The sequence below is a fragment of the Adiantum capillus-veneris genome, chromosome 15 (assembly GCF_014529385.1).
Source record: "Adiantum capillus-veneris isolate H3 chromosome 15, ASM1452938v2, whole genome shotgun sequence".
Lineage (NCBI taxonomy): Eukaryota > Viridiplantae > Streptophyta > Polypodiopsida > Polypodiales > Pteridaceae > Adiantum > Adiantum capillus-veneris.
The window spans coordinates 122,518,537-122,533,072 of NC_140945.1; positions in this window are offsets into that span (position 1 = coordinate 122,518,537).

The following is a 14,536-nucleotide window of genomic DNA, read 5'->3' on the forward strand; positions in this document are numbered from 1 at the left end:
GGAGAGATGGAGAATGAACAATGTCCTCTCCATGAATGACAATGGGAGAATCACTTTTGGCATGGAGAGTGAGAGTGTTAGTCTCCCAATCAATGAGAGGGTTAACATCACGAAACCATAAATCATATCACATCGTGAGAGAGGAGAGACAACAAATCTTCTAGTGAAGGCAGCTTGTTGAATTGCAAACAACACACCAAGACACTCCTGCGTGATGAGAGCGTCCATACCGGGAACAAAACCAGAGAGCTCGAGAGGAGATTTCTGACTAACTTCTAGGCGGGCTCTCTCAACAAGAGAGGGACTGATCACATCATGCATACTACCTAGGTCAAACAATATGACAAAACGCTGCCCCGACACGTGACCATAACATTTAATGAGAGAATCATCAATGGGAGGGTCAAGAGAAACTCGGGGCACACTTGTGTTATCATTAATTGCATTGACAGAGGAAGTGGGTTTTGTGGATTCTTTAGATTCATTCGATTCAAGCTTAGGACATGTTCTTTTTATGTGACCCTTAGTGTGACAATGAAAACAACGACCTTCCTTAGAATAAGTGCTTTGCTCTTCCGATGTGATGTATCCTCCTACAATTCCTTGTGCTATCTTTTCATCTGGAGTAAGCTTAGGTTTAGCAATTGTGTTAGCCTTACCCTTAGATTTATTGGAAAAATTCTTTTCTGAGAGACTGTTGGAAGATTGGTTGGAAGAGTTACCATTCTTACCATTCTTGCCGTTCTTACCGTTCTGAGGGTTCTGAGAAGTCTGCGAGGTACTTGTGGAAGTCTTGTTCTCCTTAGGCTTTCCCTTGTTGTGCTTTATCTCTTGCACGAGAGCAATCGCTACCGCCTTGTTGAGATCGATTGGATTGAGCACCTCGACATCGTACTTGATATACTCGTCCAATCCATAAAGGAATGCCTCTTTGCGTTCATCATTCGACTTGCGTAATTGGGTACCTAGCTGCAAAACACGATTAGAAAAAGACATAACCGGCATACCATTTTGCTTGAGAGCGCACCAATCGTCCTTCAATCATGCGAGGTACTGAGGTGGCATAAAGCGCGCCTTGAGCTTGTCTTGGAAATCAGCCCAATTGAAGAAAAGGGGCATGAATTCGTCGGCTTTCTCTAGGTGCGCAGCTAACTGTGCCTCTTGCCATGCGTGGTACCAATTAATGGCATCAGCAGCTAACTGTGCCTCTTGCCATGCGTGGTACCAATTAATGGCATCACCGGCAAGGTACATGGCTTCCGTCAAAACTTTGCTATTTCCTGTCTTCTTAGTTGTCGCAAAATAAGCATTAAATTGATGCAACCAAGAATGAATAACCGTAGTATCCATCTTACCATCATACTTACTGAAAGTCAACTTCTCTATGACTGGATGGTTAGAATCCGCATCGTGGCTTGCGCCACTTGAAGAACTCCCACGATCTTTGGCTTGTTCGGACTTCGAGGCAAGCACTTGTCGAACCAATTCTTGAGTGCGTAGTTCTCTTTAAGCCTCACGCTCGATCTCCAAGGCAACTCTTTGAGCTTCACGCTCAGCCTTTCTTTCTGCTTTTCTTTCGTTTCGTTCATCACGCTCGCGTTCTAAAGCAATGCGATTTGCTTCTTGTTGTGCCAACGCAATTCAATTCGCTTCTTGTTGTTGGACCATCATGTTCATGCGAGTCTCTTCTTGTTTGGCCATCATGTCCATCATCTGCTTGACCATTGCCTCCATAGGGTTTGGTACACTTTGTGGCGTAGCTGGCGAAGGGGGAGGGCCGGAAAAATCTCTTGGTGGGGAAAATTCTTTGTTGCCTTTCTCATGCTCATCGCCTGTATGCGAAGTATCCATTCCGCTTCGGGTGATGACCATGCACTATGATCTTAGGTTCTTAAGTTCGCGAGGAACTTGGGTTCTTGAGGGTCTTGAGCGTCTTGGGTTCTTGAGGTTCTTGAGTTCTTGAGGTTTTCTGTCGCTTACAAATTGCGTTAGAGAAGGATCTTATCTTCACCCGAGTTCTACCCTTTTCTGCGGGCACCCCTTGGCGGCCTTGCGCTCACACCAAGGTTGTTTTTTCCCACCTCACGTTGATTGGCCGGCCGCTAAGTACACGGTCCGCTCTCAATGAGTGAAAAGAAATACAAGGGGAGGCTGAACAAGCCCTTTTTTCTTGGGATTCCTGTCACTCTTCAAAAACACGATTATGAATCGACACGCCCAAGAGGTCTTGGGTTACGTGCGACCGCAACAAGCAAAAAAAATTCTTGTGGTTCTTTCCTTGAGTGATACAGAACACTGCCAAAGCTCTGATACCAATGTTAGGTGCAGTGGAATGAATGTTTGAACTTTGCTCAAGATGAGTGCTCCGAACTATGCTCAAGGGTTCCTTTTGTTCTTACGTAAGGTAGAGCCTTCCGTTCTTAATGAGAGAGTGCTATGATCACAAACAAAGTGAGTGGACACTGTGCATGTAAGTGTATGAGACTGAGAGATAGAGAGAGAAGAGAGATACGACACCAGAGACGTTGTAAAACCCTCCTCCGAAGGCCCCACTCTCGTCGGCGAGAGTGGTCTACTTATGATTGCACAATCTGGTAAATGGTGATGCATGAGACTGATGCAAGTCTAGACTATGTCGACTATGACGACCGGGATGATGAAGTCGACCTAAGGGCTGAAATCTGCAATCTTTCTACTGCTGTCCAAAAACGCTATGGGCTCAAATCTGCGACTAGTCCAAAAACGCTGATTTGGGGGCTGTTTTCTGTGGGTCTTTGACGCTGAAAATCTGCAGGTTTAGGGCTGAAAACTGAGGTTTCTTTAGGTTGGAAACTGATGGTCTTTCCGGGTGAATTTGCTACACTTTAGGCTGAATCTTGCTGGTCTTTTCTACTGCTAAAATGGCTGCAGGCTGAGGTCATAAGGGCTGAGATCCGTAGCGGCTGAGGTGGGGACCAAAAACGCTAGAGACTGGAATCTCTAAAACGCTAGGGGCTGGTTCTGCTAGCGATCCTTGCCTGAAGGAAAAACGCTAGGCTACTGGGTTTCCCGCGGTGAAGCTTGGAGATGAAAACGGCAATGGCTAATGCAAGCTTGGGCAATGATGCTTGATGCAAAACGCTGGGGATGCTTGTGGATGGCGATGGTGCTTCATCTTGAAAACGCTAGGCAATGGCTGATGAAGAAAACGCTAAGGGAGGTTCTTCTTGCTTGGTGGGGGAAACCGCCAAGGTCTTGTTGAGCAGTTGCCTGCTGAGCTTGGCTCCTATTGCCTCTTCTGCCATTTAATGCTAGTCTAGGTTTGCTTATATACAAACTTACTCCTACTTTCCAACAAAAGTCACTTAAAAATAATAAGTGAAAAATGTCAAAAATAGGTAAAATAGGCTAAATGCACTGGAAAATTCCCCTGAAGGATTCTGATGGGAATGCTTATGATCATGCTGTGTGCAACCAGAGGATATGCATCTACACTAAATGACTGGGCATGCACGGTCTATGAATAGACTCACAAAAAGTGCCAGATCACTTCTAATCTAGACTGACTGGACTGATTGAACCCTTGTCGTGCTGTAGCTTGTCCACGGACACATAGGGTTGGATATGTCACCTGACATTTGGGGTGTAGCATCTCAGCTCCAGAAAGCCCACCAAGAGGAAAAAAAGTCAGTGAGAGACTTTATTAGTCGTTTGAAGCATTTGAATTCTCGTTGTAATCCAAATGAGCGCTTCAATAATTACCAATTGCTCGATAGATTCATAGGGGAATACGACATAAGGATATCTATAATGGCCTAGTCATTAGAGGTATGACCAATTGGGAATCAGTCACCACCAATGCAATCCAATTGGAGGACAATTTAATGATTCAAGGAGAAAGAGTGTCTTTTGAGCCTAAATCTACTAGTTCGCCAGCATCGGGACATGAGCCAATGACCATAAAGCCTATTGTTAAGGAACCAAAGATATCTAAGATGACTTTAGCAGAACTCACGAAGGCCATTCAAGAAAGTCTCAGAGATAATCGTGCCTCACAAAATAATCATATGTATCTAAGAAGGGAACAACAATGGTGCTTAGTTTTCTTTGGTCCACATAGCACACTAGTGAATGCTCTACATTTAGAGTAAAATTCAACGGGAATTGCAATGCATGTGGTAGGTACGGTCACCAAGCTAAGGATTGTATAATGTTCAAGCGTGTGATGGCGAATAGACCACCCTTGGCCTGGACGGATTCACTTCGAATTCCTGTATTAATGTGTGCCCCACCTGTTGAACAACTATCACTATACATGCTTCCTAGAGCCCAAACTGTTGCTCAAGCTACACAGCTACTGTCACAAGATGGCACCACGTGCCAATAGAAAAGAACAGACTGAACAGACTTTTAGCACTTCAATAACAACTGAACTGAAAGAGAGAGACGACACGCGACACGGAGTGGCGAAATTCCACCCCAGAGAGTATTGGCCCCAAACCTTGGCGTCCCTTTCGATATTTCATTATATTGCATCAACACAATACAAGCCGATACTCCAGACTCTGCACCTTCTCCAAGAAGCATGCCAAAGAATGAGCCCTAACCTCATATTTGAAGGCCCTTGGCCTGAAAAGCAGTTACAGTGAAAAGCCTTCAAAACGCAAAAGCTTCTGGTCCCAAAAGCAATGCCAAAAGCTGCCAGTGTAATTTACGGAAATCCGTACAGTTGCCACGTCATCAACCAACGCAATTTTCAAAAATCTGCCACATCATCAGCTTGTGTGTGTGTGCGGGTCATGCTTTATTTTAATCCTTTATGTCACTCGAGGCCCCATCGAGCGGGGTCCCCATAAGTTGGTAGGACTTCTTCTTCTGTAACTTGTTCTTCTTAGGGTTTAGGCCCCTCGACTGACATCTGCAAGTTGGCTCCATTCTTTAGGCTTTGACATGTCAGCAGTTTGTTACATCTCCCCTTCTTGAAAGAGAGTAATCGTTCGTGATTACAACATATCTGCAAAACAACTCAAGTTAGCTCAAAAATTTCTGAGGGACATTCCGAGGGACAATTAGTTTGATCTTTTTATTAAGGAGTTAGCTTCTCCTTTCTGCTCTTTTGATCAAGGAGTTAGCTTCTCCTTTCGGCTATTTTGATCAAGGAGTTAGCTTCTCCTTTCGTCTAGATCGGAACTCTTGATATTCCGGCGTAGTAAAATTAGCCATCACACCCAGACCGTACTGATCTTCCACAGGTGTCTTGATGCACTAAAATTACATACCCATGCAATCTCATCCAATTAGAAATATTCAGTAGTTGGCACATCACAATGCAACACAAATGCTCACATATGCATGTTACAAGACATAAAAAGATAAAACTGCCGATGAACACTCCTCCCGCATAACCTACCGGGCCGGGAGATATTCAACGACTCCCTCATCACTCCTCCTGCAAATAACCTAAAAGAGGCCTTTTACAGCCAAACGCCCCCCAGACCGCAGCCTGCGTCGTTTGGAGGTGATGAGAGTAACCACTGCTCAGACTTCTTAATACTCCCCCCGTAAATAACCACAAGGGTCTGGGCCATGAGTAACAACACTTTTCAATCATTCAATACTCCCCCCGCGAATAATCACAAGGGTCTGGGCCATGAGTATGAACAAGCATTCTCAAACATCATTTCTCACTCTCCACCCAGGAGTAAAATCACCAATCATTGAAACCAGTTTTAAAACCAGAGTCAAACAATTCAAATCGCCACCAAAACAGGTTTAAAACAGATACCATCCATTTCAAATAAAGTTTCAAAAATACTTTCTCAAACAAAGTTCAAAAGTATCTAACTATAAAACAACTAGAAAGTTCATTCAGGGTTTTGTTCGGACAACCGAACTTTGAGGACGACTGGCTTGCCCTTCTGCATCACGGTGATGATTTGGTTCCCAATTTGGAGAGTCGCATCATTCTTGTCATGCCAAGGCATGCCTAATAGAATATCACAATTGCCCAACTTTATAATGTGGAAATCGGCTTTTCCATGATAATCTTGGATAGTCACTGGAAGAGCACCAATGAGTGATACCACTTTCTGAGTTTGCCCTGTCGCTAGCTCAGCTTCAATTTCTCCACCCTCTGCATCATAATCAAGTGCATCTGCTTTAAGAATCCTGGATGGATGAAGTTCTCTGTAGCTCCGAGGTCAAAGAAAATAAGGGCTTTGAAGCCATTGACTTTGCCATATGCTCGACACAATTCATTTGTACTTTCAAGGCGTATGCCATAGATGTCAGGTACTAATCCAATAGCCGGTTTAGCTCGTTTGGCTGGAGATGGTCCTGAGTGTCTGTCGACCGTGGACGCGGGAGTTGGCTCTGCGGGTCTGTCAGTGCGTTGGGGACAACCAAAATAGTTATGTCCTGTTTGAAAGCATCCAAAACATCGGCCTTCTTGTAATAAGGTGTCTCGTTGTTGAGGTGTCAAACGAAGCCTTTGTGGTTGACTTTCACAAGACTCTCGAGAATTTGTCCTTTGTTGGCGAGAGTTGTGGTGAGTGGCCGAAGATTCTTCTGTGGTAAACTCTAGCTTTCCCTTCATCAGGCGACTGCGGCATGGTCCATAAGCTCTTGCATGGTGGAGACTTGCTTGGATAGACAATATTCCTGCAATGGTGATGGTAGTCCAATGGTGTATCGCTCTCATTGGGCTTCCAAGGGAACAGATCTAAAGAAGGACACCGGAAGGTACAAGTCGAGAAACCTTTGGTTATATTCGTCCATGGTTTCGGTGGCAAGCATTTTCAAGTTGCCCCACTCTGCCAAAATCCGGACTTCAAACATAGAAGTCATGTAACTACGTGCAAAAACTATCTTGAAAGCTTGCCAAGTCCTTGGAGCATGCGGTTGTGTCACGATTGAACTCCACCATTGCATAGCATTATCTTTAAGAAATCCCGCTGCTTGAGAAATCTTGGATTCTTCTCTAGGAATTGCAATGCTTTCTTGCGATCTTTCACCCCAGAAAAAGTGAAAAATTTGACTGTCGTGCCGCCATCTTTGAAATCTTTGGGTTGGTTAGGCACATATCCCGGGTACGCATAATAAGGGTATCCATATGGACTCCAGCCATTGTAGCCTGGTGGTGGTGGTGGTGGTGGTGGTGGAAGTGGGGGCAATGGCGGCGGCAAAGGCGGTTGCACTGGATCAGGGTCAGATGGCTGCACCATATTCCTGAAAACTTCCCTGATCAGAACAGACGGCTGAGAAGGTTGCTGGTTGGAAACTCTCGTACTTTCTGGTGCCGGAGGAGAAGGTACCACCTGGGGCATCAGAGGGGGTAACATGTAGTTCAAAAATTGTTAAAAACTTTGCAGCATCGAAAGATTCTGCTGAGGATACATGTCGTGGAGTTCCTTGAGCAAAAACTACAAATATTCTGCTGAATCCATAAATTCCAAGTCTTGGGTTCTTTATGGCTTATGCCCTGTAAGACACAACGATAAAGACGGGAGCGCGCCCGATGCGCGATGAAGTAAGTATGGGAGTAGCAGATAAGTCCGGGTTGGAGGGCGAAGATACCTCGAATAAATTTCCAATATCTCTGTTTGCTCTTTTGTAGGACCGGTATGCTTTCAAAAAAGCACACGTCTGATGCTCTGATACCACTGTCACAAGACGAGCACCACGTGCCAATAGAAAAGAATAGACTGGACAAACTTTTAGCACTTCAATAACAACTGAACTGAAAGAGAGAGACGATATGCGACACGGAGTGGCGAAATTCCACCCCAGAGAGTATTGGCCCCAAACCTTGGCGCCCCTTTCGATATTTCTTTATATTGCATCAACACAGTACAAGCCGGTAATCCAAACTCTGCACCTTCTCCAAGAAGCATGCCAGAGAATGAGCCCTAACCTCATATTTAAAGTCCCTTGGCCTGAAAAGCAGTTACAGTGAAAAGCCTTCAAAACTCAAAAGCTTCTAGTCCCAAAAGCAATGCCAAAAGCTCCCAGCGCAATTTTTGAAAATCTGCCATGTCATCAGTTTGTGTGTGTATGCGGGTCCTGCTTTATTTTAATCCTTTATGTCACTTGGGGCCCCATCGGACGGGGTCCCCATAAGTTGGTAGGACTTCTTCTTTTGTTACTTGTTCTTCTTAGGGTTTAGGCCCCTCGGCCGACATCTGCAAGTTGGCTCCATTCTTTAGGCTTTGGCATGTTAGCAGTTTGTTACAGCTACCACCTCCAGTGCTAGGACCGCAGCCCCCGCATCCAAGAGTCACCCTTGTGAATCATATGGGTTACGAGCCATCTAGTGCTTGTTTAGAAGGTTGTGAGGAAGATATAGACCCTTATTTTCTATGGGATGGATGCAATTGAAGAATGTCCACAATACTTCGTGGAGGACTATTGGGGACAAGTCAAACCTATTTATCAAGTAGCTCCTCTTGCGACAAGAGGCCAAAATATCAATTTCACTGCCAAGAGACCACCTCTTCAATGCTACGACTGTGGGGGTCCACATCGTGTAGCCGAGTGTCCTATTAGACTACAAAAGAATGCCACACTAATGCAAACCAATCAAGCGAGTACAATTACAATGCCGATACTCATGTGTAATCGATGTGGCATAGATCATGTGATTGCCCAATGTCCTAATAATCCAAATGTGCCAAAGATCATGCCATTGAACTTAACTGATATTACTGAGGTGCCATCACAAAGTACACCGGTGGTACCAGTAAATGTACTCACACGATCGATGCTCCAAAACCAAAAGTACATTCTTGAAGAAAGAGACATGGCATCAATCGCCCAATCCAAGAAGAAGAAGAAAACACGAAGGAAGAAATCACAAAAAGAAACGAAGTAGACCCCAGTTCAAAGACCAACATAGGGACTGGTTACGACCCTGTGTATGTGAACGACGCTGAAGAGGATTCTGATTTGAATGAGACCATGGAGACTAAAAGGGTCACTAGGAAAGAAACAAACAAGAAAGATCATCATGAGCCACAATGGCCAGGACCCAAGGAACCCAAGAAGAAGATAGGAACTTACTCAAACCCTATAGAGGAGATCAAGCAAGTCAAGCAATTAATGAGTTTGGTAGAAGAGACCCAAAGGGATCTAGAGCCAGCACACAGGCAGATCCAGATTACAGACACAATGTTCCCTATGTAAAATCAACCTCACAAAGACCATAGACCACTAGCCATACCTAGTGTCATCCAAGAAGAAAGTGACTAAGTCATTGGGAAGTGGGCATACTCCGTTCTTGTTAGAGAGAATGTTTACAGAGGGATTACGTGACCCTATTGAAGAAATAGAGATCTCATCTTCCCCATGTCAAGTAGCTTAAGCCCAAAAAGTTCAATCAAATATTGCCAAATTGATGGATTTCATGGCTTTAGAAGTTAGAATCACCATCATGTCTAAACTATATGGAGACCCCGAGCTATTCCTAGCTCTTTGAGCCTTCCTCAATGGAAAACTGAAGGTCGGGTTACCACAATTTGCACCGATAGATAGGTCTAATGAAGTGTCAGTAAAGGAGGAAACCTTAGATCCACAACCCAACATGGATGAGAACTCTATTGTTAAAATACCTGTCAACAAGTTGGGACAGTACTTTGAAGGCGATGAATCCAATGGGACCTTACCAATCACTACCAAAGGGTTAACTGTGAAGGGAATCCTGGATGGGGACATTGGGATTAGCATTGTAACTAAAAATTGTTGGGAATCTATGGGAAGACCTCACCTTGGGACTACAAACATAGTGGTAAAGATGGCCAATGGGACTATTGTTAAAACTATTGAGATGCTAGAAGATCTCAAGATCAAGGTCCTCGGACACAAAATAAGGCATACCTTCATTGTTATGGATTTTTTGAAGCACACTATGTCATATGAGATGAACTTAGGACATCCTTTCATGAGGAAAGCAAAAATGGTACACGACTGATCTAAAAACGATGTCTACTTACAGTTCAAAGACTCTGTCATTTGAGTTGATCTTGTAACTGGTTGAGCACATCCTCTAGGAAATGGATTTATAATTGATCATAGATCTGACACCACAATTCACTCGGCCCTATTGCATTATTGTTACACGTGTAAAAAGGACACTAATATTGGGGAAGATTCCCCTTATATGGATGTTCTACCTGGGATAACTGAGTCTGACAATGTGGATTGGATCCACCTAGCAACAACCATAGGATGAACTGCCACAACTCGTACCTTTAAATATGATAGGAGCAATGCATATAGCTCGCGGGGATCTACAAGGTGAAGGCTTGATTGACACTGAAACCAGTAGCATCTCAAAAGACTATAGCTTACATGATTCGGATTCTAGATCATCAGTTGAAACCGACTCTGAGGACGAAGAATTTGAATTAAATATTGGCGCAAATATGGAAACGAACCATACGGTGCCCTAATTGACAATCTATCCGGGAGAGAAGAAGACACGAGTAGCGATTCATCTAGTGACTCTTCAATGGAGGAAGGTCGTAGTCGAAAATTAAACAAGAGAAGTAGGAGATATAAGAGGCGACGATATCGAGCAAATGAGCGTGCTAGGATAAATGAAAATAAATCTATCACAGAATGGCTTAATTATGTGGGGGCATGTGATGTTCATCGAAAGTTGGTAAATAATTGGGGTGAATACCTTCAAAATGTCATGTGGTGCAGTTCACAACCCATTGACATCGCACAGCTAGAAGTTACAGAGAAGCGAAAGTTGAGCCGTACTGTAAGGAGACAACAAAATCAAGAGCTAGCTCAATAACAAAAGGAAGCGGAAGAGAAATCACAGTCCACAGAACAACAAGACCCCACATATTTACATCCTGCACCTGAGCATTTCAACCATAGTGACCACCCGAAACGGAAACGGGAGAAACGAAAACGGAAAAACCCGTGTTTCGGAGTTTCGCCCGAGGCAAAAACGTTGAGAAATGGCACTTTAATTTATTTTTTTTGTAAACAATGTATTTCATAAAACAAGTAGCCTAGAAGGGGTCATAGGTGTATTCAAAATTGAAAAATGAGAAGACCTAATTCAAAAGTTTCAAACTTAATGTTCAAACACAGACAATAAAGGGAAAAGCTGCATTTAACACTTGGTTTTTCAAAGCTTAAATGGCAAAGCCTAGAATGTATTGTGGGAGATTAAGGAAGTGTATTTACCAAAGTAGGTGCACAATTCCCATACTTCTCCCACCATGAGACAAGCTGGAGCTGTGTGTCCCGAAGCTTTGTAGTGGCTCGACCAAAATGACTACTTTGATTCCGAAAGGCCAGCAAATCACTTCTATTCTTCTTGCCATCGCTACACCACCGTGCATGTACTTTGCCACATGCTCTTGAAATCCCTTGTCTAGATCATTTGACACAAATTGGTCTTCACTACCCGAATTGCACCCCCAAAAAAAAAAGACATTGCGAAATACCGTTTTAGCCGGTCTGAAACGGTGGGGAAACTCCGTTCCCGTTTCCCCCCTGCGAAACGACGTTTCGTGCGACTATGTACACCACAGAGGAGTGTAAGGTTGTGTATACAAAGGCCAAGAGAACACCTATCGATGGAAGTAATGGAGTCTATAATGGTCCAGCGATAGTTAAGGAAATAGAGTTAGCAGACCCAAGTGAGAATCTGTTTTCATTGCCCAAGATCTGACAGAGACTGAGGGAATATGTACTTAAGGAGCTTCTTAAGGAATTCAAGGATATGTCTCCTTGGACATATCATGATATGAAAGGTGTTCCACCTTCCATGGTGCAACGCACAATCCTTATGAATAGCATGGCTAAACCAATCCAGCAATGACCCTACCCAATGAATCCTAAGTATGCAAAGATTGTTCAAGAAGAGATTGAAAATCTTGTCAAATGAAGATTCATATACCCTATTGAGCACTCAGAATGGGTGTCTCCAATAGTTATTGTGCCAAAAAAGAATGGGAAACTCAGAGTGTGCGTGGATCTCAAGAAAGTCAATGCCGCCACTAGGAGAGACCATTACCCCTTTCCATATTCAGAACATGTGCTTGAAAGAGTCGTAGGGAAGGAAGTTTATGACTTTTTAGATAGGTATTCTAGCTACAATCAAATCACAATTGCACTAGAGAACCAAGCTAAAACTGCTTTTATAACCTAATTTGGAGCGTTCACATTTCGTGTTATGGCTTTTGGCTTAACCAATGCCCCTGCTACCTTCCAAAGATTAATAAACACTGCTTGTAGGGAATATTTGCAGGAGTTTTGCGAAGCTTTCTTAGATGACCTGGTGTTTATTCTTCTTGGAAAGAACATCTATCATGTTTACGGAAAGTGTTTAAAAAGTGCAGATTGTATCGCATCTCATTAAACCCTTTCAAATGCCAATTTTAGGTTAAACATGGAGTCATTTTAGGGCATATAGTGTCCAAAAATAGGATTTCCACAAATAAGAGCAAAATTAAATCCATTTCCAATTTGCCATCAAATACAAACTATAAAGGAGTTCAAAGGTTCATGGGCCATGTTGGTTATTATCCGCAGTTTATTTTAAACTTTTTCAAGATAGCTCGCCCATTGTACAAACTTCTTATTGAGTTCCACTGGACCGCAGAGTGTGACCATGCTTATAAGTTATTAAAAAAGGCCTTGACAAGTGCTCCCATCCTACGAGTGCTCGATTAGAATGTAATTTTCCATGTGCATGTTGATGCATCAAAATTTGCTATTGGGTGTGTTGTAGCTAAACCGTCCTGGTTTAGCTATGATTTTAACAGTAAAGAAATTTCGCTACTACCATCTTGCCAACAAGTTTGTTTTCTATGTGGATCATCAAGCGTTGTTGTATCTAGTGAATAAACCTTGTTCTAAGGGAAGAATTACACGATGGTTATTAATTCTTCTTGAGTTTGACCCGGTAAAAGACACGTCAGATCATTTGTTAGGTGCAACGGAAGTGAATGTTGTACTTTGCTTAAGATGAGTGCTCTGAACTGTGCTCAAGGTTCCTTTTACTTATGAAAGGGAGAGCCTTCCGTTCTTTAATGAGAGAGTGCAATGGACACAAACAAAGTGAATGGACACTATGAGTGAAGGTGCTGAGACTGAGAGATAGAGAGAGAAGAATACGACACTAGGAATGTTGTAAAACCCTCCTCCAAGGGCCCCACTCTCGATGGCGAGAGTGGTCTACTATTGATTGCACAATCTGATACAAGATGCTCATGCAAATCTAATGGCTATGTCAAGGTCAACGATGGTGACGACGAGGACGAGACTATGGCTGAAAACTGAATGCTTTGGATGCTTCCGGTCGGGCTGTCCTTTATCGGCCAAGCCCGATGGTCCTTTGACAGAAAATGCTATTGCAAAACACTGATGTGCTGCTCCTTTACCTGTTGAATTTTGCCTTGCTGAAAATGCTGGTTTGGTAGTACAAAAACGCTGATGCAAGTTGGCAAAACGCTGAAGTGGCTGGCTGTTTGCTGCTACAAAAACGTTGGTCTGGGCTGTGCAAAAATGCTGAAATGCTGAGTAAAAACGCTAGACAGCAATGCTGAAAAACGCTAACTCTGAGGCTCTTCTTCTTGCTGAAATTGCTGGTTGGAAAGCGCCAATGCAAAGGCTGAAACCGCAAATGAAGGGGGCTGAAAAATGCTGGCTCATGTGCTGAAAATGTTGGAGCTACCTTGATGAAAACGCCAGGTTGAAGTGTTCTTGTTCTTGTTGAGAGTCGGCCTGCTGAGAAATGCTCCTGTTGCCTCCTCTGCTAGAAAGTGCTAGCTTTGGTTTGCTTATATATTATCTTAGCAAAATTGCCCTACCTAGTTCCCAACAAAAGTCACTTAATAAATAAGTGAAAAATGTCAAAAATAGGAAAAATAGGTTTTATGCACTGGAATATTCCCTTGATGCATTCTGATGGACTCTGATGGGAATGCTGATGATCATGCTGTGTGCAAGCAGAGGATATGCATCTAATCTAAGTGTCTGAACATGCACGGTCTGCGAACAAACTCATAAAAGTGCCAGATCACTTCCTATTCTAGACTGACTTGACGGAACTGAACCTTGGTCATGCTGTAGCTTGTCCACAGACACATAGGGTTGGATGTGTCACGTGACATCCCTTCCTTTTCAAAGTGAGGTACTGGTACCGAACTGTATGGCATCGAGGGAGATCGCCAATAGCATCCGGAATCCTGGGAAGGACTCTTCGCTGGCCCACTCTGATGCATGGGTCATGCGATACTTGAACTTCATAAAGATCTGCACACTTGCTTCTTTGGGCCGCGCCGAAAGCAACACAAAGTCTTCTGTGGCTCCTTCGATGCTTCAACTTTGTCTAGAGTCATGCTTCTTTCTTCTTCAAGAATCGTTATGACTGAAAATTTACACAAAATGAACATCCTATTCCACGTAAGGTGACTGGAAAAAATCTTGTCTTCCTAAAAGACTGTGCATGCAATGTAGATGAACAAATAGACGGAGTGTCAAATGGTTCACCACACATACGCAAACAATGAGATCGAATCTTGCTCTTCTGATC